The sequence below is a fragment of the Mytilus californianus genome, unplaced genomic scaffold, assembly GCF_021869535.1.
Source record: "Mytilus californianus isolate M0D057914Y unplaced genomic scaffold, xbMytCali1.0.p SCAF_6, whole genome shotgun sequence".
In the NCBI taxonomy this organism is placed as follows: Eukaryota; Metazoa; Mollusca; class Bivalvia; order Mytilida; family Mytilidae; genus Mytilus; species Mytilus californianus.
Window position 1 is genome coordinate 49,378,251 of NW_026262712.1, and position 27,449 is coordinate 49,405,699.

Here is a 27,449-nt window from a genome sequence, read left to right on the forward strand (position 1 = left end):
CTAACACAGCGTTTAATAATTTTGCTTTACGAGTGGTATTAACACTTTTATGGTTTTTTTTCAACAAACTTAGTTATTATTAACATCTTTTTTTTTTTTTTTTAGGAATTGCTGGCCACGAAAACATTGATATGATCCTAAATCACCTGAAATCAAGTCGGCAAAACAGATTTAGACCAGCGCTGTCCATCGGCGGTTCCTTCGCAAATTTGAGAAATATGATGTCTAAAGCCGGACGTTAGAACGAAAGCCTTGCACGTTTATTTACTCAAAGAGTATATTGTGACTATGACCACACATGATATAAAACAATTTTCGTCTACTTTATATTTCTATATTATACAATTGTGGTTGTTATCTGTGTTAGAAACAGTTGTGATACACCATTTTAGTTCTTTAAGAAATCCTGCTTTTTTCTATCTCATTCTGATTTAAGGGCGATTTTCGTCTACTTTATATTTCTATATTATACAATTGTGGTTGTTATCTGTGTTAGAAACAGTTGCGACACGCAATTCTAGTTCTTCAAAAAATCCTGCTTTGCTCTATTTCATTCTTATTTAGAATGATTTTTTTTCTCGGTAAATTGTGTTTTTAGGTAATATTATACAATAAAACTGAATTATTTGGCTGGATTAAAGATATTGTATTAGAGAAAACCAACACCGCTTTATAAGGTCTTTAAAATTGCTTATAATGATTGAAATAATCTTTGGTGTTTAATTTATTAGTTAATTTATTTATTCATTTGATAAAAGTAACATACTTATATAGGAAACAACATCTTAGAAGACCATAACTTTGTATGGTTCATACAAGTCGAATTTCTTTTTTTTTCGGGTTTTTTGTTAGTTTTTTTTTATAACTTTTTGTAAACATAATTTATATATAATATGAGCTAAGTAATCAAAATTTATTTTACATTCTGTCAAAATAATATATGGCATTTCTGTACAGTAAAAGTTAATTACATCTGGGTATAATTAATAAGATTTTCAAAAATGGTGTTTTAAATTATTTAAAAAAAAATCTGAAAAGAAAATTAGGGATTAGCGGGCAAATCTTTTCATGGTACTACATCGATAAAACCAGAGAATTCCGAATATCTGACAAAACAAGAACAGCGAACATCCTTAACAATTTCAAAACAAGCCAAGTATCTTGAATAAATTTGTTTTCGTTCCATGACCTAGATCATGAGAGATGCATAGCCATTTCCTTGAAGAAATAGGCCGATTTTTTTTTAAATTGATCAACTATTTCCAATACTTTTATGAGACATGATAAACTGTATTCCACTGCATTTTAAATTATTCATTCGTTAATTACACAGTGATGTGCGTTTAATTATTTAGTATCCAATCATAATTTAAAAATGAATCCCATGCAGTGTAGAGGACAGCAACGACAATTTATTTAATTTATTTTGTTTAGAATCTTATTAATGTTGATATTATTATACCCTGCAAACTGACTGACCCCTGGAGTGCATAAGTGGTATTCAGAAATCACCTTGTCCGTCTGCCCACATGTATATCCGTAACGTTATTTGCATAATAATAAACTTCTGTTTTATGGAAAGATTTCATGTTTGTTCTGGAACTTTATTTTGTTGAGTTGTATGGTGTCAGCCATTTCCATCTCTACCAGACAGTCAATTCCTGTTTGACGATACTTTGAATATTTAGTACACCTTCTGTGCACGGAACCCAGTAATGATATTTGGGATATACTAACATCGCACGACATCGGGTGCAACTTTTTTACATTTTATTAATCGTTTTACGATGTTGTTAGGAAATAAGTAGTATACTACGAAAGAAGAATTAATCAAGATGATATAAAGATTTTTTTTATTGAAATAAACTTTATTTTACTGGCATTATCTAACATTTAATTATTCGTCATTATTTCACCCGAAAAAAACATACCGTTGGTACTATTATAACATTTGGAAACATCATGAGAGCTTAACATAAGTCGTAAAAAAGACAGACGACGAAAAACAATAGTTCATAAAACATCACAAAGAGAACAAAAAGAACAAAAAGAACCCCACAAGAAAACCAGATGGTGTACTTGAGTGCTACGAAAGGATGACCAGTTTAAGTAACATGCTTTTACAAGAGGCCTATAACCTTGGAAGAAAATTCACTTTATACTGTGAGTTTGAGACGGGGTTTCAGTTGAAAGTTGAAAAGTAAACATCTCTCGGGTCCACAGATATGTTTTCTATTTTTTCTTGCATCTATCATTAATCAAAATGCCAACAAAAACCCGGCAAAAATTAACAATGTCGGGTCAAAGTAAGGTAATGAAAAATTAATTGCTTAATAAGTTTTCAAATATTTTTACAGTAACTTCAGTTCCTCTTAGTTAGAATTTTTATGTAGACTGAAACATTCCTTATCCCTTGTCAAATTTAACTTTCTTTTAGCATTTCAAGTTTAGATTGATTTGGAGTATTATATTCCGACCATTCAGCTTTTTATTGACTGTGTTTACCTGTCTGGTATTACAAAACAATGTTCAAATGTCACTTTTTTATTTGAAAATGTATTTATTTGCAACGTTGGATGACTTTTACTATCATTGAAAAGAATTTGACATATCTTTTGCATTAGTTCAAGATTTGGATACTTTTCTTTAAATTCTATACCTTTTGGTATATGAAAAGATCAAGATTCAAAAAGTGTTATTGTTGTACACCATGACATTTGATGAGTTATTAAAGCTTTTTCTCTCTTTTAAGATGTCTTCTCTTATTTAGTTAGGCTTGAGGTCATAGATGGGTCAGTGAAACTATGAAATAATATCCTTATGTCATTCAAAGCAAATGCGTTACATTGCATTTTTTGTTTAATATTTCATGCTTTAAAAAATTGGCAAAAGACAACAAAGGGAAAAAAACATTAGTCGCAGAAATTAGCAATAGCATGCCTAAAATACAATCAACCATCTACAAAACACCCCATAGAAAATTAAGGACTAAGCAAGACGAACTCCATCAAAAACCGAATGTGATATCACGTGATCCGAAATATTAAGCATATCCTGCTCCGGGGGCAAGGTTTTGTGGCCAAATTAAATATTGGATTATTAACTTGTCCGATAAAGCCTAATAATGAAATAAAGCACACCGAGTGCAAAACAAATTACAATTTCTTTAATTTTTATACTTTACCGCTATAAAAAACAAAACTGTACATCTGCTTCCTCCTATTTCTATCTCGAATATAAAAAGAAGATGTGGTATGATTGCCAATGAGACAACTCTCCACAAGAGACCAAATGACACAGACATTAATAACTATAGGTCACCATACGGCCTTCAACAATGAGCAAAGCCCATACCGCATAGTCAGCTATAAAAGGCCCCAAAATACATCTAACAAAAACAAAAAGTAGACGTGGACGGGTACTTATACATCCCCACAACAAAAAGACACTAAGTGCAGATCTGAGAGTACTCGCAGTTACTGACAGCTAGTTCAAAGCCAATGACAACTGATAAAAAAATCATGCATCTAAGACTAAAATATCCAATGGATTTAGTGTAAAGACGTCATAAACAGTCAGAGAAAATTATGACCTTGTGCAATGCCAAGATACAGGTATCGACAGATTTTAGAGCCATGAATGTGCATACGTATATAAAAATCATATTTAGTTTGATTTTAATCTACTGATAACAAAATCAATATTAATACCAATAAAAACAATATTCAAAGACCTAATTACAGTGTTGAATTGGTAACCTTTTAGAATAAGTTTATCTAAAGGATCGATAAGTTTACACGGATCGTTTCTATATTTCCGAGCTCGGTAAACAACATCTCCGTAAAAATAAGGATGTGCCATCCCGTTTGAAATTTTTCTACAGGTACAACCAAACTTTAAAACCATCTTTTTATCTATGAAAGAATTTAGAAAAGTTTTTAAGGAATATGTGGTAACGAAATCCCTGACTTAATAATTTACCAGTAGTACATAGATTACGTTCATTGAAATCCAAAACGTCACAACAGACACAGGCATAGCGAACGAGTTGTGATATATAAACACGTACCGTAAGATGGTGCCAAGTCTGATTCAAATAACAATAATATATTAGTAATAATCAGTAGTAGTATTGTAAAACAGTATTATCGTTTTCTATGCTCAGAAATAGCCTTCAGGATAATAAGGGTTTTTATACAATATGGATTGTTACTATAAAAATTACACATTACATTCGGGAGCTAGCAGTCCACAAGTAGTGACTTTGGCCTTGTTATAGAATTAACACTACATACATTTGGGGGGTCCGAAGCGTCTCTCTGGATTAACCCTCATAAAAAACGCTACAAAATACGAAATCCAATGATCTATAAATACTTGAACACCTTAAATTCTAGATGACCAATAGGAACTTAACAACAAGAAGGCCATATTTGGCTGCTAGATTTGAAACCTCAGTTTTCGTAACAATTTCTAAATTTATCAAAGGAAAACTTAAGAAAGGTATGTTATTACCGTTTCAATATCAGAGCAATTCTTGAACTGATATTACCCGCGGGGACTACCATGTGATTTAAAACAAAACGAAATTGGTCTTTTTTCAAAACCCTTCAAGATCAAAATATATATAACAACAAAACAAAGAAATATTTGTGTCGTTGAGTTGCTGTCCATGCAATATGATGCGCAACATCTTCGTCTTATATTCATAAGCAAGTGAACAAATACAAAAACAAACGAAATACATCCATTGAATAAATCGTACGCAGAAAAAAAAATCTAAAAATATATGTGTAGAAGCAGTCGATACTTGTGACTAAACAATCGTTGATAAAACATAAATATCACAGTTAATTTGATTTATTTTCTAATTTGCTCAGCATGTAGACATGGAATATCACATAAAACCTCATCCTAGGAGATCTAGATGACAATATCATATTGAGATCAATTCACCAGATGTTAGGCTAATAGATTCAGACGAGAATTATGTCCTTTTTGAGTACTAAATTACTTAACGATGCACCGCAGACATGCCTATATTAACGGACATACAGTTTGGTAATAAGATTTACAAATATTTATGTTTAAACAATAACATTATTTATATTAACAAGCTGTAGGGAGCAAGTATACCTTTAGTGAACGTAGAAAGCTTAAATAAAGAACAGACAAACAACAATAACAAAAAAACAATTCACATAGATTGAGTTCCACGAACCCCACCAAAACTTGAGTAGAACTCAAGTGTTCGGGAAGAGTAAGCATTTCTAGTTACAATAGAAAAACCCGTCATTCTGTTTCTGGGATCAAAGTGAAAAAGTAATATATTTTAGATTGATTTGATTTGATTTTTGGTGTTTTAACGCCACTTTTAAGCACCGCTTTTGGGCTATTTCGTGGCGGCCAGTTTTTATTGGTGGAGGAAGCCGGAGTGCCCGGAGAAAACCACCGACCTTCGATAGGAAAACTGACAATCCTAGTCAATTAAGATTGGAGTCGAGTGCACCCGCACGAGCGGGGTTCGAACTCACAACCTCAGTGTTGACTGGCTAGTGATTACAGTAGTAACTACTTAGACCACTCGGCCACAATATATTTTAGATGTTTCTAGTTAACTAATGCCTGGTACATTGTAACCAGTCATTTGTAAGTAGTTATAAGTTGCTACTGAGCCGAAATGCACACACAAAAATCAAGACCGAGCGAGGAAATGAAAACAAGAAGTATTTTTAAAGTTTGTTAGATAAATATGAATTATTTGATGTATAGCAATATATTTATTTTGTATATTTATTTATTTATTTTCATTATTATTATTATTATTTTTTTTTTCAATAGAAAAATCAAATTCCCGATGTATATTAAGTATATTTGAAGTGTAAATTAAAAGTCCCCAAGCTTATCAGTGCTGGATAAGTAAGTTTGGTGGATTCCCGTTATTTTTATAGTGGTATTATGGATATAAATTATTACTATTATTATTGAATGGTGGTATTCACCAGTCATTAAATTTCTAAAAAGCTGTATATTCAGAATTAATATGACTAAAGCTAAACTTTTTACCGAATCATGAGTTACGCAAAATATTTCTAAAATCTCATATCAATAATAACAAAAATAACTGTGAGTTAAAAGGTCTACATTAGATATTTATTTACTAATTTCAATTTAAGAACTCTTTCCTTAAGAAATTTAATAAATCTATGATCTTTATACAATTTTGATTGAAAAATGTCAAGTGTAGTATGAGAATCAGTTGCTCATGATCCCATATAGAAATAGTCAGCTATTAAACTTCGTATTTAGAAAGGATCCAGGGCTTCGTAAAAATGTACTTCTATTGTGTTTGAAGATTTAAGATTAAAGATAAAGTTTCGATTAATTAATGTACTAATTGTCCGTACTAAAATATTTAGGGGATACTATTCTTAAATGTCTAGATGTAAGACGATTTATGAATTCTGAAACATATACTTAACGACGATTATATTGTAATTTTATTGCTGTGGTCCTGACCGGAATAAGATTTACACCTTTAATCATTTTTATCAGTAAGAGATAATTTAAAAGTAATATCTTGGTATATTATCATATGAACTTTTAATATTTCTGCTCAATGTGGAAACGTTTTACAAAAATAAAGTGTTATTTTTTGGTGTACATGTATGTGAATGTCATGCTCATAAATTTTTCAAGTTATATATAAATTGTATTCACGTCGCCAGAGTCCTCGGGTGGGGGATCCACTCTTTCAGCCCTAGAGTGGCTTTGGGATCCACTCTTTCAGCTTAAGATTGGATTTGTGGCAGATTTTTCTCCCCACCTTTGCTATTCTTTGTCATTTATTCAATTGATATGATATTAGTTGATGTAATTTCGTATTAATTATGTATTATTATTGCATATTAATTATGAACTTTTATGGCAAATGTTTTATTTGCAAAATGTATTTTTTTGCATTTTATGATTTTGAATAAATGACCTTTTTTCGTCAGTTTAGTTTTTATATCATATAGCAAATCAAGCTCCGACTCTGGCCTGTGTATACATTGTATGTTTATGGTAACTAGCTGTCTGTCTTAAAACCAATTTTATTTGCTAATTGAAAATTGAAATTGTCTAAAATGCAGGTTGCAGGTTGCGGGTTGCGGGTTGCGGGTTGCAGGTTGCGGGTTTAAGTATTAGATATACCATAAGGGCATTAGCATGAGAGGGTGTATCTAGTTTACACAATTTTATGATCAATGTTATAGGCAGGGTATCCTATTAAATTAAACAACATTCTGGTGTAAATAAACTTACACCTAACAATAGAAATCTATCAATTTACATTAATCATAATACCTTGACATGTAAATGCACTTAATTGGTCTAACACCTTCAGGGTTTATCTAAAACATACACTTTCTGTTCGAAAAGAGAAAACTTCACAAATATCTGGGTAAAACTTTCAACAAATGCATAGAATATTCATACTAAAACATCAAGACTTGACACGGTTTAACTTTTTATACAGTGGTAAAGACTTATTGCCTTTTAACTAGATGTATATATGTATATCATTGTAAACAAGTCTAAATTGAAAACAACGTTCAAACCTATGATTGCGTTGGATAAAAACCGCAATTTTTATACGTGTGCATGCAAAACAAATTTCTTGGTAGAGGGGTCTAAATACAGCACAAACAACATTTTCCAAAAGACCAAAAAGTGAAAAAGTATATTTTAACAAAACGCATTTGACTAGCAGGTCGAACAACGGATGTTCTTAAACCCTGCTGACTGCCATGGCGATTGCCAAATAAACGGATCACAGATGTAACAAAATGGATCTTAATTTTAATCTAATACCAAATAGAAAACAAAACACTTGCGGAAAAAGATGGTATACCGCAAACATGAGGTGCAAAAATTTGTACACCATATCCGGATTTCGACAATTAATGTCTCTTCAGTGATGTTAGGAATCGAAACGGTATTTGGAAGGCCATATAATTTACCTCAATTTGGGATTGACTCTTGAATTTTGAACAGTCGAAATAGGATGAACGGATCATATAAACCCGAAGGCAAATATAATACAAGCCCAAACGAAAAAATATAAACAAGTCTAAATTGAAAACAACGTTCAAACCTATGATTGCGTTGGATAAAAACCGCAATTTTTATACGTGTGTATGCAAAACAAATTTCTTGGTAGAGGGGTTTAAATACAGCACAAACAACATTTTCCAAAAGACCAAAAAGTGAAAAAGTATATTTTAACAAAACGCATTTGACTAGCAGGTCGAACAACGGATGTTCTTAAACCCTGCTGACTGCCATGGCGATTGCCAAATAAACGGATCACAGATGTAACAAAATGGATCTTAATTTTAATCTAATACCAAATAGAAAACAAAAAACTTGCGGAAAAAGATGGTATACCGCAAACATGAGGTGCAAAAATTTGTACACCATATCCGGATTTCGACAATTAATGTCTCTTCAGTGATGTTAGGAATCGAAACGGTATTTGGAAGGCCATATAATTTACCTCAATTTGGGATTGACTCTTGAATTTTGAACAGTCGAAATAGGATGAACGGATCATATAAACCCGAAGGCAAATATAATACAAGCCCAAACGAAAAAATATAAACAAGTCTAAATTGAAAACAACGTTCAAACCTATGATTGCGTTGGATAAAAACCGCAATTTTTATACGTGTGCATGCAAAACAAATTTCTTGGTAGAGGGGTCTAAATACAGCACAAACAACATTTTCCAAAAGACCAAAAAGTATATATCATTGTATATATTTTTAATTAACAGTACAGTGTTTCTGGATTTTTTTTAGCTAAGTTCTATTGCATTCTTAGCAAGGGTCCTTCTCAAAAGTCTACCTATTTAAAAGTCTTGTTTTCAATTGATGCTCCTTTAAAAACTTACTTTGTTTATACGCTATGATAAATATCTGTTTGTCCCCTGCGTTACGCGTTGCAGGGGCCATTGAAATACCGGGCGTCCGTCCTTCCGTCTGGTTTTGTTAGTGCTCTTACGGGTACAATTCTTGCTAGATTTTTATTAAACTTATACTATAGTAAAATATCAGTAATATCTCTGACAAGCTCTAAAATGGTGGTCGATCGACTTTTTTTAAAAGATTAATGTCCCTTGGAAATATTAAATTTATGGAAAATGACCTCGTTAGCGTTCTCACAGGTACAATTCTTGCCAGATATTTATAAAACTTATACTTTCGGTTAATATCAGCAGTATCTCGGACAATTTCTATAATGGTGGACGATCGGATTTTTTAAAAAGAGTTATGTCACTTGAAATATTAAATAAGTGATACGCGGGGGACTTTTTTCTAAAATTATTTGACAGAGTACTGCATCTTTTAATCTTGTGTTTCACATCTGTAATGTCTTACACATTTGAAACTTGTCATAACCTCTATCTATAAGTTTATTTCTCTAAAGTCATAAGATGTTTGTTGAGGTCAGTTTCGTTGCTTTTGTTTCTTATTTGACGACTTGTTTCACTTGTTATAGCAATTTGAAAAGTATGTCTAGGATGTGCACTTGTAATTGGGAGATACTAATAAGACATGCAACCTAACATCAAGGACACCACTCGATTTAAAACGCTCCCCTTTGTACACCTCAGTATCTAAGTACATCACTTCTGTATTGGAGAAATTATACGTAAACTTAATAATCGTGTTTTGTCTCTTTCTGACAAACCATTTTAAAGTTCGATAAGCCAAACAAAAATGTATTGTTAGAAAATTGCTGTTTTAAAGCAGCTGAACACACTTCTGTTTTAAGTTTTGACTTGACAGTTGAGAAGCCAGATAATTGCTAGAGATAAACAAAAGTGCTGAATCACTGAGTAAAGACCGGCAAACAGAGGTGCCCTTCCGTTTTGGCAAACAAAAGAAAAGGCATATCATTATTTAAAGCTTATAATTTCTTAATATATTAGCCTCAAAGATTTTGAGAGTCCATTGAGAGTGTGTATATTTTGCTGGTTGCGGGTTGCGGGTTGCGGGCTGCGGGTTGCGATCTAATAAGTCAGTTGAACAATAAATAGGGAAGAAAAAAAAATCACCAAAACACTGTATATACTTGTAAAAGGTTATATTTGTGAAACTTGAAAAATTGTGTAAGAATGTGTATTATTAAGGAATTTAATTGTTTATGTAACTAGATTATGACTGATTAATGTGTTCCAGAGAACCTGTTCAGCCTATGTCAATTTGAAGTTTTTATTACTTCACTAGAATCAATGTTTAGAACTATAATAATTAATAGCAATTAAGCAGTTAAAGATAAGCATCAAAAGATACATGTATGTGTATGAAAATTTTGATTATTGAATTTGAAGATTATGATTAAAAAAATTACAAAATTAAATGCTGACAACTGATAACTGACAAAATACTTCTACCCTACAGTGTGTGTACTGTAAGAAATAATTTGTAAATTTATCAGTCATGGGGTAGACTTTATATGTATTATTTCTCCTAATATGACCTTTTTACATATATAATATTTATATGTGTGACCTGCAACCTGCAACCTGCACCCCGCAACCTGCAACCTACACCCCGCAACCTGCAACCCGCAACCTGCAAAATAGCACTTCCCTTGAAAATTAAGCTGAATAAAATAATTTAAGACAGCAGAGAAGATAATTCTGTTTTAATTGTTTATAACTAAGACTTAAATAAAGAGTGAGCTATTTATACTGTAAATTTATGATGTCTCTAGTCTGGTCAAAGGGTCAGAGTGTCCTACTTGATCAAACGATCAATTGTTGCAATTTGATAACATGTTTTCACGTGCAGAGAAATTTCACTTATGACCAGTGCATGATTGGATTACATCTTTCTTATTGGTCACTAATCTTTCGGGGTCAGCACGAGTTCACGTGTAAGTGCGTTGTGGTCACTTCCTTTTATCATCATCATTTGATGTGTTAACTTGTGATTTTTATCAAACAATTTGTTAAAAATTCCCACCCACATAACTCCCTTAATTTTATCTTTTGAAGTAGGTATTTATATATGTTTATTTGTGGGGCAGATTTTTCTCCCCACCTTTGCTATTCTTTGTCATTTATTCAATTGATATGATATTATAGTTGATGTGATTTCGTATTAATTATGTATTATTATTTCATATTAAATATGAACTTTTATGTCAAATGTTTTATTTGCAAAATGTATTTTTTGCATTTTATGATTTTGAATAAATGACATTTTTTCGTCAGTTTAGTTTTTATATCATATAGCAAATCAAACTCCGACTCTGGCATGTGTATACATTGTATGTTTATGGTATCTAGCTGTCTGTCTTAAAATTGTGTATAGTTATTTTGAAATGCACACGCGTGTTACATTTTCATGTGGTACTAAGTACGTAAAAGATTTTCGAATACATTTACTGTTTTCTGCTAATTGGTCGGGTTGTTGTCTCTTTGACGCATTCCCCGTTTCCATTCTCAATTTTACTTGAAATACAGACAATATCTTGAAGAATATTAGGAACGACTTTTACAAAGTCTATAACCAATAAAAAGTATATGCATTGTTGACGATTTTGGACACAATACCAAATATGAAAACACATTATTTTTTTTCAGATTTTAAAGTCAATAGAGTATGAAATGGTGGATGCTGAGAATACATAATTAAAAATTGGTCGTGTTTTTTTCTCTTAAAAATTACCTCTTCGAAAATACAAAGGTAAACAGTTTAAAACGTTATGAGCGTCCTTATTTATTTGAGGAATGATTGTAATATTTTTTCTGTCTATGAAGAAATAACATCAAAAATGTGGTGCACACTGAATAAACCGCTACGGGTTATTTAAAAGTGTGCACCACATTCTTTAGGTTATTTCGAATAGACAGAAAAAATAATACAGTCAGTCCTTATAATTTAATTCTAAATTTTATTTTTAAGGAATAAATCATGAAAAAAAACGTTGATGACGTCACGGTCACATGACAAAATTATGTCTATGAGCTGAAAGAGACAAAAAAAAACTTTCAGCAAATCAGAAGACGTGTTACACCCCCAATTAAATTATATAGCATTAAATCTAACAAATTTAAGAGTGGTTCATTTTAATTTATGATGAGGGAATCGTTGCATGAAACAAAATGCAAACGCCATTCCAAAAAGGTCTCGCAATAGCATGTTCGTCTCGAGTACAGGAGGTCGTGGGTTCGAACCTCGACGAAGTAAACCAAACACTTTAAATTTAGTATTTGCTTCTTCTCCACTAAGCACGTGGCATTAAAGAGTAAGAGCAAAGACTGGTCGGCTCGATATTGGATTAATGTGTCGGGTAGTTATCCTGCGGAATTTTATCTTGTGAACTAGCAGTTTAAAAATCCTTAGCGTGTCGGTCTCGTACAAAACTGCAATGTTATTATTCATATCGCATTAACATGTTCTCGTTCTAAGTATGCATTTGAATTGCCAAGTAAGTTTACAAATGTAAAAAAAAATATCTACAAATATATGTAAAGAAGCAATCAATAATGGTGAACTACAAACCGTTGATAAAACATAGATATCGAAGTTAATTTGATCTATTTTCTAATTTGCTCAGCATGTAGACATGGAATGTCACATTAAACATCATCCTGGGAGATCTGGATGACAACATCATTTTGAGATCAATTCACAAGATGTTAGGCTAACAGATTCAGACGAGAATTATGTCCTTTTTGAGTATTACATTACTTAAAGTTGCACCGCAGACATGCCTTTACAAAAATATTTATGTTTAAATAATAACTCTAAATCATTTTATATAATTAATTTATATAGCACTAAATTTTAACACAAATTGAAGGAAGCGCGTATACCTTTTATGAGCGTAGAAGGTTAAAATACAGTTTCCGAAATAACAATTTGTTTCCGAATGTTATATAGCCAGTTTAGACTGATAGAGAGTGCGTGAAAACAGAGAAGATACCAAAGTCACAATCAAAAACTAAATTAGTCGGACAAAAACAGACAACCATACCATCATGACAAAAAAAAAAACAACAAACAACAATCTAAAATCTAAAATCACTTCACAAAGATTGAGTATCACGAACCACACCAAAACCGGAGTAGAATTCAAGTGCTCCGGAAGAGTAAGCAAATCTTGCTTCAATAGATGCACCCGTCATTCTCTCTGTGGTATGGCATAAAAGTGAAGAAAGTAATATATTTAAGTCAGTTAATAGTAAACCATGCATGGTACATTATAAAACAGGCATTTGTAAGTGTGTATTATGTGCTACTAGGCAAATACACAAAACAATCCAGATCAAGATTTTTTTTTTAGGTTTAGAGAATTATGTTTCTTTTGAGGAGTACAAGAGTGAAACATTTTTATGTAGTAAGCAAAGATTTTCGAGTACATTACACAAATTACAGACATCTTAAAGAACCCTAGGCGCGACTTTACAAAGCCTATAGACAATAAAACAAATAAAATTTAATTCATTATTAATTTTTGATATAATAACGAATATGAAAACACGTTATTTTATATTTTTTCAGATGTTAAGGTGAATAGATCTATTGTATCATATGATGTATGATGTGAATAAACAATTACAAATCGGTCGTTTTTTTCCCTTCAAAATGACTTCTACGAAAATATAAAATTGAACTGTTTCCCCGATACATTTATGTATGTCTTGATATAGTATTAAAATAAACAAATTCAAGAGTGGTTCATTTTATTTTATGATGAAGGAATCTTCGCTTGAAACAAGATGAAAACAACATACAAGAAATACAGTTTGATTCATACTTTATTATTCAGACAGAAACAGAATATTCTATGCTGCATTTATCTTCACTGTATCCGTTCTTTGATCACCCTCTTACTTTCTTCTAATGTCTAAGCACGTTTTCGTATCCCCATTAAAATGTTATGAAGGAGAACTTCGAGCCATATTAGTTTTCTCATCGGTTGCTTAAGTTCATTTGAGTAATTTTTCTTCCATAGTTTCATATTGCTACATGTGTACTCACAGTTCGATTTTTGCCTAATGTGAACTATATATGTCAATATTTTTCCGATCAATATATATTTTCATTAGATTTATAACTTTGTACGTATAATTAATATTTCTATTGTTACTCCACAAAAAAGTCATACGTAAGACAATAATTCACAGACATTTGTCTTAATAGCAAAACATGACTAGGCTTAAATCCACTTCATTTGAACTTTGGTGGATAGTTGTCTAATTGGCAACCATACCACATCTCCCTATATTTTTTTTTGAACGTACTTATATCCTCATGGAAGAAATAACCAAAGTAATAGTTATATAATATATATAAACGCATATTAATAAAATGAAACTTTGATGTGATAATGTAGAGAAGAATAGGTGTTTAAAAATAACAGATTTTTTCATTTTAAATGCTAGAAATACATTTTACTAGGTCATCAATTTAATATCCGTTATTTTATTATTTTTTTTTCATTTTTATTTCTCTATTTTTTAAAGCTAATTATATAGGAGACTAAGACCCAGGAAGATTTTAAATAGGACAAAATGAATTCCCATCGTTAATCAGAGCATCCCGTAGCAATTACAAATCAGGTGACTTCGACGTTTGACTTTGAGTCTTAATTTTTGAAGGTCTTAGGCAAATATGATATACTAAATTCAAAAATGTGAATACTCATATTTGATAGAATATCTGAAGGATGTGATTTTTCAGATTGGCTATCATTTTTTATTTCGCCACACAAGGGACCAGAACAATAGCTTTTTATTTATAAAACAAAACCCCAACTATGATTCTACTCCAATGATACTATAAAGGACCAGTTCTAAAAGCATGCATGTGACGACAGCAAAATGATAGAGAAAGTTCTTGACTACAAGATAATGAAAGCGACATTAAAAGTAAAACAATCAACCTATTAAAGTAAAAGCTGTATTAACAGTCCTTTGTTTTATATTGAAAGCCACATAGCATATTATATTTGATGCTAATGGGCGAAACCTTTGTTGAAATATTAGAAATATTTTTATTGTATTTTTTCATCATGTGGCCGACATGGAATAGCACAAGAAACAATAGATGATATGAATACGTTGTGCTAAATTACTTTAAATCATTTAAGCATAACTCGTCGCCATACTGATAACTGGTTAAATCAGATACTGTTCATAAAATATCATGATCATGGTAAATATTTAATGTCACAGCATAGGGTTAATCTTTGGGATTGCAACTATGATTTTTGACATTTAACGCTTCAACTAACATCAAAGTATTTATCTATAATATATAAAGGAATGTATTGATTCACAATTAATATTTATGAATACTAAAAGAAATTATAATTACAGATTTTGGTTTATGTTCGTGTATACATGAAATTAATTTATTTTATTACGTGATTACTTTTAGTCTCTGCCTGCATGACGTTTATACGATAATATGATCTTAGAATGGATATAAATTTAATACCCTTTGAAAATTATTAATAAATTTACCCAAATGCAGCATTAATTTGCTCTGCTCTATGCGTACAATTAGATAAATTCCTCTTAATTGTTCCCAATCAAAAATGATTTTTTTTTACATATATCCTTACTTTTGGAGCAAGACTATCGTAACGTTTTAAGAACTTTTGTACTCAAAACACATCATATGTTGCACTCGAAACTAACGAGTGATTAATAACTTCATCAAGCGTACTAGTAGTCTTCTTGTCTGATCCAGATAAACATGCATAAAATCATTATTCTTAAAAGCTTTTATCTAAAGATTATTTGATTATGTCAGGTGAATTGAGAATAAATTTCCAGGTGTTTGTATAGAAAGTAGAGGGCAAATATCTTCTATCCAGGTTATTTTGGAAGCGGAAGATAAACTATATTATCGGTCGTCCCTCTGTCTGTATCACTCTGCTCAGCTCTTAATTAAATTGCATATCACGGTTTTGTGACGTCAAATACGTTGACCCGGCCTTAATAACTTTAACCCGGACACATCATCGACGTCATAATATATGAACCGACGTTGATGAGTTTGACCCGAACTTATCACGTCGTCTTCCGAATTGCTTATGAAACAAAGAAAACACTTGTTTCTATCATGCAAAATACGCAAATACAACCCGATAAATCGATTACATGGTTGTATTCATATTCATATTGTAAAATATCAGCTGCTCGACACAATATGAAGCCTTTTTGATCTCGTTCACTGCGCTCACTCGACAAAAAGCTTCATATTGTGACTCGCAGCTGATATTCTACGATATCAATATGCAGACAACCTGATGATCGGTACATATTTTTAAAATGAATGATTTTATCATTGCTAAATCTATCTCATCGAATTTTTCGCGATAATAAAAAAACATCACAAAACAAATCTGAATTTACAGGTACAGTTACTATTTAGATTGTGTCTCTCTGAGGTAAAATTCCCCCGATAGGGTTGTACTGTTCTGTGTAGACCTCCACTTGGTTTGATACCCTTAAATGTTCTAAATATACTGAAAACTAACTAGTAATCAATAAATGTATCAAGCAAACATGATACAAGTCTGTCAACTAGTAGTCTTCTTGTCAGATCTAGTTTCAACATAAATTAAAGAATTGTTCTTAAATACTATTATCTAAAAATTATTCCATTATGTCAGGTGAATTGACAATAAATTTCCTGGTGTTTGCATAGCAGGTGGAATGCAACCATATTCTAGCCAGGTAACTATGGAAATGGAAGTCCTAGAACTGTTTTTCTTTCGTCCTAAATTATATATTATCTTTATTTCCAAGTGAACACGATACTATACTATACAGGAACAAATAGAAGGTGACAAATACTTATGGTCATTCACTGTAGCTGGAAGACTTTTTGCTGTTCCTTTGCTCGGAAAGATGTTGATTCAGGGGCCCTAAAATATGAATTTTGTAAACTACGGTGAAAACTTATGTTAAAATGTCCAATTGTTTCAGTAAGAGACGTTTTTCCCCAATTGTGTCATAAGTAATGTATTTGTGCCAGCGTAAATGTTGACGACTTTCATTTAAACCAGATTTTTAGCATGACTTGGCAAAATTTTGACAGATTTTTGCAGAATGAACAGTTGCGCCCCCCCCCCTTTTTTTGCCCTCAATAATATTGCTTAAATATTCTTTATATACTATATAGTTTACTTTTCAACCAAAATTTCAATGTGCGATGGGTGGCGCCACATATGAAATAATGAAATAAGGTAACACAGGTGACAATTTCAGGAACACATTAACTAAAATGAAATCTTTCCTATTTCAGGCTTATATATTTATAAAAGAGGGACGAAAGATACAAGAGGGAAAGTCAAACTCATAGATCGAAAACAAACTGACAACGCCATAGCCAAATATATGAAGCAGACATACAATATCTTTTATTATACTTTCCGAAAAAAAAACATATTGAGTAATACATTCTTATCAGATTCACTCCAACAGTTAAAAAAATCACCTTTACAGGGCCGTTTAAGGGGTTACTGACTCTACTCCTTTTAGTAACCTATCTATATAAAAACAGAAATGTTAATTATGTCATAAACATGTCACATATAGCATATTTTGACCTTATATGACCATTATGCACATAATTTCTTCTCAGCGTTTATATATCTAATAAAAAAGTCTTATGTAAGGTTTTCATTCTCATTAACACTTTTTCAATTTTTCAAAGCGCAAAAACAGAAAACTTACCATAGCTACATGATAAAGATAGTATACACTACCTATCAGGGCACAGTATGTGTATATGTGTGTAGAAGAGATTATACGGGTCCTTTTTAGTGTGAAATATGTAGTTTGAAAATGACTTAACGATGTCCAAGAATGCTTAACAAACGTAAGGTGATTGATTGTTCTTGGCTAAACGTCAGATGACAAATATTTCATAAATATTCAGGACGAGAACAAATTCACAAAAGTAGTTTCTATTAAATGGGTTGACCGGGATTGAAGGCGAGAAATAGAGAATGCTACTGCAAAATAATGGTTGTTTTAATAAAGATTGACATTTTGCCTAGCAGCAGGCCACGTACGGACCGCGATTAATTTTCGCAAAATTTCTGAACGGCAGTGAGCGTAGCACGCTCTCTCTATCCGAAGCATCGTGTTACCTTTATCCTTCTCACTGGAAATGACTTAGTATCTAAACATTCACACAGTCAAACGGAATCCATATTTAGCATGGGGAAATTTCTAGATGTCAAGGCGACCATATTTCTCTACCCCAGTCAAGCGTTTGAGTTTTGAAACTGTTGGTTTCGAACACACCGGATGAAGGTTACTGCATATGTTTTGTTACCATTATTGGTGGTTAATTCCATTTCTTAGGGGGGGGGGGGGGCTTTATACTGTACATTATCTCTATGACATTTGTTGTTTTTGACTAGTCATTTACATAATTACAGGAGCCACATGTTGAGCAGGATAGATATGCTTACCCTTCCAGAACATCTTTTTTCACCACCGTTTTTTTGATGGGGTTCGTGTTACTCATTCTTTAGTTTCTACACTGTTGTATGTCGTTTCGTCTTTTTTCGTATTTTGCTAAGATGCATATGTTTCTGCCTCTTCTCGACTTATGAGTTTTGATTTTTCATTTGATATCTACACCATCTCTGACTTAATGCTCATATTGTGGTTCATTGTATATATGACTAAAAAATTAGCTTACGATCCGGATTAATAAACTTTTTCTTAGTCTTTTTAGTGGAAGATCAAGGTAATTTCATGCTGCTATTTCTGACATTGAATACGTTGTTTGTCATATTGTATCTGTTTTGTATTAAAGATTGATGTAAACATCTGTGTTATATGTCTTACGTATTTTTATATATTTATTTCACAGGCGCATATTAAAATTGTAAATAAATTAGATTAACAAAGAGATCAATATGAGTGCCTTCAACAGACTTCTTGTTCTCCAAAACATGCTAACTGTTGACAGGAAATACTCGTCTAAACTTATATTTTAAGCGTAAATAAGATTTTAAATTCATTTAATAACATAGCATCGATGTTTTCCTAATGATTGGTAAAAAAGAATCTATGATTTCAAAGGCAATTAATTTTACAGTCTCAGAAAAATCTGAAAGTTGTCAGTATATTGCAACAATAAAAATCTGATTCCAATGTGAACTTAAAAAGCTTTGTTTTTAACTGTCTGGAAATTTACGAATATTGAAACAAGAACATGAAGAAAGGTGAACACCATGTGTCATCTATATTGATATATGAAATCCGTCAACAATAACAACAAAATATTTATCTGTTATGTATAAAGGAATGTATTAATATACCGAAGACTTTGTTAAATGATAATTACAAATTTTAGTTAACGTTCGTGTATACATGAATTGTATTCATTTCATTTTGTGATTCCTTTTAGTTTGTAACTACTTGACGTTTACAGGATAATATGTTCTTAAAATGGATATAAATTTAATACACTTTAAAAATTATTTGTAAATTTCCCAAATGCAGCATTAATTTGTTCTGTTCTATGCGTACATTTACTAGAATTCCTCTCATTTGTTCCAAATCAAAAATGAAAACAAAAAATTCTTCTTAAATCTCTCGTTACTGTTGAAGCAAGACTGTCGTAACGTAATAAGAACTTTTGTACTCAAAACTCATTATGCATTGCACCCTAAACTAACGAGTGAATAATTAATCCATCAAGCGTACACGATGTCAACTGGTAGTCTTCTAGTCAGATCCAGTTTTAATATCTATAAAATCATTATTATTAAAAACCATTATCTAAAGATTATTTTCTTATGTCAGTTGATCTGACTATAGATTTCCATGTGTTTTCATGAAAGGTGAAATGCAAATATCTTTAAACCAGGTAATTGTGGAAGCGGAAGATTTACTTTGATATTAAAAAAATGCAGGTTTTTATCATTGCGAAACCTATCCCATCGAAATGTTCGCAATAATCAAAACATCTAAAAATTTCTGAATTTACAATTACCATTAAGATAGGGTCATGGTGTAAATTTTCCCGATACGGTTGTATTGTTCTGTGTAGACCACACTGGGTTTGATAGCCTTATATGTTTTAGATATACTAAAAACTAGCTAGTAATTAAATAATGTATCAAGAGTACACGATGCGAGTCTTTCAACTAGTAGTCTTCTTGTCAGGTCTAATTTCAACATGCATAAAATCGTTATTCTTAAAAGCTATCATCTAAAAATTATCCGATTATGTCAGGTGATCTGACAATAAATCTCCAACTGTTTGCATGGAAGATGGAAACAAATATCTTCTAGCCAGGAAATTGTGAAAACGGTGGTCCTAGAATCATTTTCTTCCGTTCTAGATTTCATATTATCTTTATTTTCAAACGAACACGATACTATACTATACAGGAAAAAATTGTAGGTGACAAACATTTAAGTTCATGTACTGTATCTCAAGTTCTATTCGTTGAAAGTTTTTACTGTTCTTTTGCTCGGAGCTTTTAGTAATCTGTCTATATAAAAGCAGAATTGTTAATTATGACATATTGACGTCATACAAATGTCTTTTTTGCCATTTTGGCCATATATGACCCACAATATTATTGCTAGCATATTCTTTATATACCATATTCTTTACTTCCAACATAATTTTCAATAGGTGAGGGGTGGCGCCACATATGAAATAATGAAATAAGGTAACTAAGTAGACAATTTCAGGAACACATTAACTAAAATGAAACCTTTTTCCTATTTCGGGCTTATAAAATATGAAGCATATATACAATTTCTTGTATTATACTTTCGATAATGCATTGAGCAATACATACATATTAGATTTACTCAAACAACTAAACTTAAAAAAATCACCTTTACAGGGCCGTTAATTGGGGTCACTGGCTCTACTCCTTTTAGTAACATATCTACATAAAAGCAGAAATGTTAATTATGCCATATTGAGGTCATAAAGATGTCACATATAGCACATTTTGACCTTATATGACCGTTATGCAAATTATTTCTTCTCAGCGTTTTTATTTCTAAGTAAAAAACCTTTGAAAAGGTTTCAATTTTGATTCAAACATATTTCAAAAATTTTGAAGCGCAAAACTAAAAAATCACTATACCTATTATAAAATTGATATCAACCAAAACTTAAATCAGGGCGCAGTATGTGTTTTAAAAGCTGATATTGTTAGGGTCCTTTTTTATTCAAATATGTAGACTAAAATAATAATAATTACGAAGAATGTCATGTAACATATTAAATCTAAAATTACCAAGCGACAAATTATATTCTTCTAATTTCTCAGAATAATATAAATTCATCACATTAAATAAGAAAAAAATGTACTCTGAAGTTTCTGTGTTTCATACCATCAATAGAAATAGACAATTTAAGTGGTTTTGCAGTTACATTCATTTATCGGTCTGTGCCTATTCAATATTGGTGTACCGTGCCTTTGTTGATATTTTTGAGGTCAAATATTAAATAGTTTTATCTTTATTAACTATTATTGGTTGCTTACATTTCTATAGTATTATTTACACTCGTTCATTAGCCAGTTCTATGATATTTGTATGATTAAATGATTCTTTTTGACTGATTTTTAAAATCAGAGCATCGTCAGTGCTGTGATACAGCCATTCATTAGCTACAGGTAGTGGGACATTATATAAATAACACAGAGCTGAGCGGGTGATAGAGCAGATTGTTACCCCGAGAAAACATTGTCAACTGAGGGTAAGCCAAGGTTGACAATGTTTTTTCGACGGGTACCAATCTGCTCTATCACCCTCTCAGCTATGTGTTATTTAATTGATTACACTAAATGTCCTATCATTATTGTATTTTACTGTTGAAATTTAAATTCAAAGTATTTTACTATAACGTCACGTACTGTAACATTACAACGTTACAGATATTAGAAATATCAACAGAAGTGAAGCAAGATGTTTTTTTTTTTTTGACAGTCTATAAAAAACGTTCTGAGCCAAAACGTAGAACTTGAGCATTGTCTTTAATTATTTGATGTAAATTCAATTTATTGTCCTTTAAATTATCGATTTTTGATTGGTCTGCACAAGAGGGTGACTTTAAAAAAATTGTCTCCCGCTCAGCCATGGGATAGAGTAAATTGTCTCCCTCGTATTAGCCAATCACAATCTGGCATTTTAACGTGAAGTATAATAATTTTTGTTATCTCATTTTCAATACTTTATTTCTTTATACAAGCTTCTGTAAGACATTTATGTATAGAGACAACCTTTCATAAGTGATTTTAGCCCAAAATGTTAACTTGTGTTAAAACACTTTTAACAGAAAAGAAACCAAGGGACAATCTAAAATCATAAGTTTAAAAAAAAAATAAAGATTGAAATGTAGAACGTCATTTTTATTACCTCACTGAAACATTACCGGTGTTTTTTTTTTCTTTTTTAAAATCACCCCTTTCAGCTCATGCCATTTTCAGACAAAAGGGTACTTCTTCCAAGGTACTTCTGACAAAGTAATCGAAATCACTGATGGAAAGACTGGAAGAGTTGTGTGCATAATTAAAAATCATATTCTCATGTATTTTTCAATGTTGATAAAAATTCTTTTGATATTTCAATTCTTAGAAAGGGTGCTGACTTTTCATATCATCTTTTTTTCAATTAAATAATTTTGACATGATTGGAAATAGAAATCTTCAAAGAAAGGTGCAGTATATTTTTTTCTAATGAAGTTTGACTTTATAAATTCTACAAAGAGGCATTGAAAATGTACTTTTTTAAGAACAAAAATTAGTTCATTAAATTTTATTTAAATTATTTAGATTGGTGTTCATACTTTATTGAGAAAAATCATTAATATATTTAAACACATGTACAAATGCCTTACACTGTTGAATAGCAATATAATGGAGAAAAAATAAATAAGTTTAATAGCAGAAAATGCCAAGGTTAGAGTTCATCTGCATATTTGTTTATTGTTTTCAGAAAATTGATTATAATCGTAATTTAAATTAACCTAAATATTTGACTAATATCAGATGATTATAACACTGATTTTACAAGTTATATAGACCCTGATTGCATTTTTATACTTATTTTGTTTTTTCTCTTTTCTTTACCAAAAACTATATTTTTTTAATACTTAATCATTCATTTGTTAGACATAATTTACAGAGTAATTTTTTGTAATGTAGATCAAAAGAAATCATAGTTATATTATTGAGTTTCAAACACTGACAATAAATTATGTATTAAGATAAAAAGTGAGCTGCATAGTAAAGTTTCTATTCAATTATGTAACACAAGAGGTATTAACTGTGATTGACATTAATACTCCCAACTTTGAGTGAAATTGTTTGTCGGTTGTCTATTATACTGTATTGCATAAGTACTGTTACTTGCCTAAGGAAATAATTTGAATAATAGCATTTCAAAACAGGGTGGGAATTTACTTTGATATTAATACACATCTTGTACCAAATTAGTATTCAATAACAAGCATAAAATATTGATAAAATACTTTCATAATTCTTCTCAACTGATTAAATTTGATACATTTTTTCACATTAATTCATAAATAGTGATTATTATAAATTTTGATTTACAAAGAAACTATATGCAAATGTCTATCTGAAATAAAGTAGCTGTTTTACAACACCTACGGACCCAGTGAAGTTGTTGTAAAGTTCTTGAACGGCAGATTGTGAACTCTTTATCCGGAACATCGGATTACCTTCTCCATTCTGACTTGACGTTACTTTGTATTTAAACATCCACATTGTAACAGTCAAACGGATGCTTATATTTAGCATGTAATTATTACTGGAAAACCAAGCAACCTTATTTATATACCTCAGTGAACCTTGGGGCTTTCAGACGTTTGGTTCCTAACACATCGCATAAAGTTTATTCCAGTAGTGTAGTGCAGTAAGATACCGGTTTCATATGTTTTGTTCCCACTTTTTCATCGGTGGTGGTTATTTCCATTACATAGGGTCGTTATACGGTACATTATCTCTGTAACATTTATTTTTTAAATGGCCATTCACATAATTAATGGTGGGTGTCACATGTAAAGCCGAACATGCACATCTGATTTTCCCTCTAGTTTTGGTAGGGTTCGTGTTGTTCATATAGTGATTACTGTTGTGTATCTTTTCGTCGTTTTTTTTTTGTCTTGCCATAGGGATTCTCTTTGACTTATGAGTTTTCACTCTCCTTTAAGTATCTTCTGCCACTGTTTTTATATAATGATCTTGTTCTGGTTCATTGTATATATGACTAAAATATCAGTTGACGATCCGGATTAATGAGCTTTATATAGTCCTTTTAGTGACATGTCATGATCATTTCATGTGGGTATTTCAGACATTGAATACTTTTTTGCTCATATGGTATTTTGTTTGTAGGAAGTTAATATAAACATCTATGCTATATGTCTCACGTATTGTTTTTCACATAGGTATATGAAAATTGTTAACAAATTGGATTTACAAAAAGATAAACGTAAATACTTTCCAGCAGACTGTTTGTTCTCTAAAACATGCTAAGTGTTAACAGGAAAGATTCGCCTAAACTTATACCTTAAGCACATAAATGATTTTTAAATTGCGTTTTTCTATTCATTCAAGATATGACATCGATGTCTCCAAAATGATTGGTATAAAGGAATCTTTGATTTCACAGACAATCAACTTTGCAGTCTCTGAAAAACATGAAAGTTGTCAGCATATTGCAACAATAAATTATTCCTACTGATTCCAATTTCTCCTTTCAAAATCAGATTTCAAAATTTTGTCTTTAACTGTCTGGAATTTAAGAAAATTGAAACAGCAAAGAAGAAAACTATGAGTCAACAATATTGATGTATTTTCTATGATGAAATCCTTCAACAATTGCATTTTTCTGTAGAAATGCATGATGATAGAAAAAGCACTTTTTACCACACTTCAAAAGAAAGGGGAATAAGTGCTTTATTGGATGCCTTTAACATTAATAACTACACTTTTTTAAAATAGATCCTTTTTTAAATCTATATTCAAGTTCTTATATTACTAAATGAAATGTTTTTACAAAGATTTTCATTTTTGAAAAATGTATTTAGATCAGGTATGTTTGTTTTTCGATATTCGAATTTGGTTTTTGTATTTTGTGTGTGTATGGTGTTTTTTTTTTTGTTTTTTTTGCGTCGTTTTTGTGGTGTTAATTTTGTGTTATTTATTTTTTTTTAAATTTTATATTGTTTTTCTATTTTTTAGGGGTTTTTTTTGGGGGGGGGGGGGAAGGGGGGTTAATTGGAGATGGTCGTTTAACTACTTTGCAATAGTGCTGAATATATGAAATTAAAACAAACAAATTTTATTAGAGTCAAAGATTCTTCGTTTGAATTGGTAAATGAAAGTTCCTGTCTTGAACATATTGACATTCAAAATTTGGAGACGAAGATAAACTGCCAATGCCATTACAAAAAAGAATAACAATGATAAAAAAAAATCCACAAAACCAAAAAAAAACACTACCTAGAAAACTTAAGAATGAACAACTCGAACCTAACTAAACACCAGGGTGATATCATGTGCACCGGAAGAATAAGCAGACCCTGGATCAGATTGGTATCCGGCGTAGAAGTTACAAAGAAATCTGAAAGAAATGAATAGAATTCTTTCAAGGAAAAGTCCGGCTCAACCTATAAACTATTAAACTGTATACAAATATAGACAAATTGAATGAATAGTTTTGTTATTTCTGTTTATTTCTTTATATTTTTAATATTTAAAACCAAACACAGGCACTTAATAGAGTTGCTTAACCACCTACTATAAATATAAATCAGTTTGGAAAAAGCGACAATTTATTCTTCAAATAGCACGATTTAAAATGACTGTCTGATAACTTAGATACAAGTTGGCACAATGTTAAAAATCTATTTAAATACAGTCATCTTTTCATTTTCATTAGAGATTATTCAATTTTAAGTCTCATAAGCAACTTTTGATTTAACCTTTTGTAGTGGTTAAGTCCTCGGCATTCTATACAAGAAAAACCAGTTGAAATGAATTGGTTGAATAGTTGTTATTTGTTTCACGTCCTGCTTCAAATACTTTATGAATATTCGCTCACTCTATGCAAAAAGAAATAAAACATCAAATTATTCATGTAGGTTGCAATTCTGTAAATACATTTATATGCCCTGAACTTCTAAGAGTTTAAACTTGTACTAAAATTCTACACTACCCATACCTCCATATTTGGACCTCATAAGAATTAAAATTGAGGCGCTACCATGTTTTTCTATACTGGTTACATTCCCAAGTGATGTATCTTTGAGATGAAACACAGAGATCATAAATGGGAACCAGTACGTTAACAAATTAACATATATCTATGAATATTATATATCTCCCCAAAAGAGGCGTGGTTTGAAAAACAGCTGTATTTACAAAGTGCAACCTATACAAACATTTATTCAAATAGAAAACTCTTTAAAAACACTTTTTCTCACAACAATACTTACTTATCAGAATTATTCTTAAAGAAATCACTGCATATACTCTAAGTTTCCTTTTACAGTACATTTCATACCCCTACCCCTGTTTCAATTTTTTAAAGAATTCGAGAACATGACTTTAATTATTGCAAGCTTACCCTATATGCATGTTTTCTGACATGAACTGTCTAAAACCTGTTTGAAACTATTCTGATAACAAATTGAAAGCATTAACAATATATCTATATAATATAAGTCTATTGTTTAGTAGTTAACCATTCCAACTTTCAGGATTATACAAAGTATCCAATCCTGCCTGTGTCTCCAGTCCATATCTTACTGAATGCCTATTTGTCAATGAAAGTTCATAATTTCTGTCTCAAATGGTCAGTTAAGAATTCTTGTCTCAACAGTATCATCCCTAATAATATACCTAATATAAGTTAGCTAATATATGAACAAGAAGTGTCTAAACAAAGCCATATTTGCAAAAGTTGTATATCAGTCTGGTGCATAAATTCACTAAAAGTTTGATAGAAATGACTGCTTACATCTTATTTTTACATAACTTCTTAGCACATTTATTGTTTTCTTTACAAAAGACCTTGAAAATAATAAAATCATAGCATTTACAAGTTAAATTATCTGTTTTATGACCCAGGGGTCTCACATTTCCTAAATATTTTCCCTGTGTCTAGCAATGTGGAATATTTAGAATATATTTAGGATAGAACACACTATTGTAAGTTTTATTGATTCTAGCTTGTACTTTTTAATGCCACGGTCACAAAAAGCACATTTAGGTGTTACGGCTTACTTTTGGGTTATCGACAGGACAAAAACACCCCAACAAAAATATTTAGGAAGGATCAATGAGTTGCAATGACTGCGAAGAATAAATATAAGCACTTCTAAACAATTTAAATTACAAATAGGCATATA

General features: G+C 31.1%; 1 long non-coding RNA gene across 4 annotated transcripts in view; it reads left to right on the plus strand.

Annotated features, from left to right (window-relative positions):
• LOC127706794 (uncharacterized) overlaps nt 1–2,751 on the plus strand; it is a 28,272-nt gene extending 25,521 nt beyond the window's left edge. For all 4 annotated transcript variants that reach the window (XR_007984566.1, XR_007984567.1, XR_007984568.1 and 1 more), the window contains exon 4: nt 106–2,751. This is a non-coding gene — a long non-coding RNA (uncharacterized LOC127706794). The remainder of the gene's footprint in view (nt 1–105) is intronic.
• Nucleotides 2,752–27,449: the final 24,698 nt, after the last annotated feature.